This window comes from Eulemur rufifrons, unplaced genomic scaffold (assembly GCF_041146395.1).
Source record: "Eulemur rufifrons isolate Redbay unplaced genomic scaffold, OSU_ERuf_1 scaffold_158, whole genome shotgun sequence".
Classification (NCBI taxonomy): domain Eukaryota; kingdom Metazoa; phylum Chordata; class Mammalia; order Primates; family Lemuridae; genus Eulemur; species Eulemur rufifrons.
This window is the reverse complement of record NW_027182940.1, coordinates 240,001-241,133: the sequence shown is the minus strand read 5'-3', so window position 1 is coordinate 241,133 and position 1,133 is coordinate 240,001.

Below are 1,133 nucleotides of genomic sequence, written 5' to 3'. Positions count from 1 at the left end.
CTGCACGACCACTCAGGGTGCTCCCTGCCGGGAGGGTGTGTCTCTATGTGTGTGTGTCCGGGGGGGGGGGGGAGATTGCGATGAAAGTCACGCCAGGTCCCGGGATAGCTCGTGAGCGTGATAATTGCGTGTGTGTGGAGAAAAAAGGGGGCGGGGCGATAGGGAGTAAAGAAAGGAGGAGCGGGCGAGCGGAGGGGTGGGGAAGGAGAGGGAGTCGAGAAGCCCGCAACCGCAGCGCCCCCTGGCGGTGATCCCCCTCCATAGCATCGATGGGGCCAGCCCCGCAGAGACTAAGTGCGACGGGACATCTGGTCAACCCCAAGGACCATGGGATCCCGGCACGAAACCGGCGGAGGAGGAGGAGGAGGAGGAGGAGGAGGAGGAGGAGGAGGAGGAGGAGGAGGAGGGCTAGGGGGCGGCGGGGGCGGGCTAGGCGGCGGAGGCGGGCTAGGCGGCGGCGGGCTAGGCGGCGTAGGAGGCGAGCTAGGCGGCGTCGGCGGCGGGCTAGGCGGCGGCGGAGGCGGGCTAGGCGTCGGCGGGCTAGGCGGCGGCGGAGGCGGGCTAGGCGTCGGCGGGCTAGGCGGCGGCGGCGGCGGGCTAGGCGGCGGCGGGCTAGGCGTCGGCGGCGGCGGGCTAGGCGGCGGCGGGCTAGGCGGCGGCGGAGGCGGGCTAGGCGTCGGCGGGCTAGGCGGCGGCGGAGGCGGGCTAGGCGTCGGCGGGCTAGGCGTCGGCGGGCTAGGCGGCGGCGGAGGCGGGCTAGGCGTCGGCGGGCTAGGCGGCGGTGGCGGCGGGCTAGGCGTCGGCGGGCTAGGCGGCGGCGGCGGCGGGCTAGGCGGCGGAGGCGGGCTAGGCGGCGGCGGGCTAGGCGGCGGAGGCGGGCTAGGCGGCGGCGGGCGGGGGGTGGTGGTGGAGGGGGAAAGAAAAATAAAAAATCCCACCTTCGGACACGTATTGAGGTACGAGGGAGAGGTTGTCGAGGAGCCCGCAACCGCAGCGCCCTCTGGCGGCGACGCCCCTCCATAGCGTCGACGGGGCCGGCTTCGCAGAGACTAAGTGCGACGGGACATCTGGTCAACCCCATGGACCATGGGGTCCCGGCACGACACCGGCGGAGGCGGAGGCGTTAGCGAGCC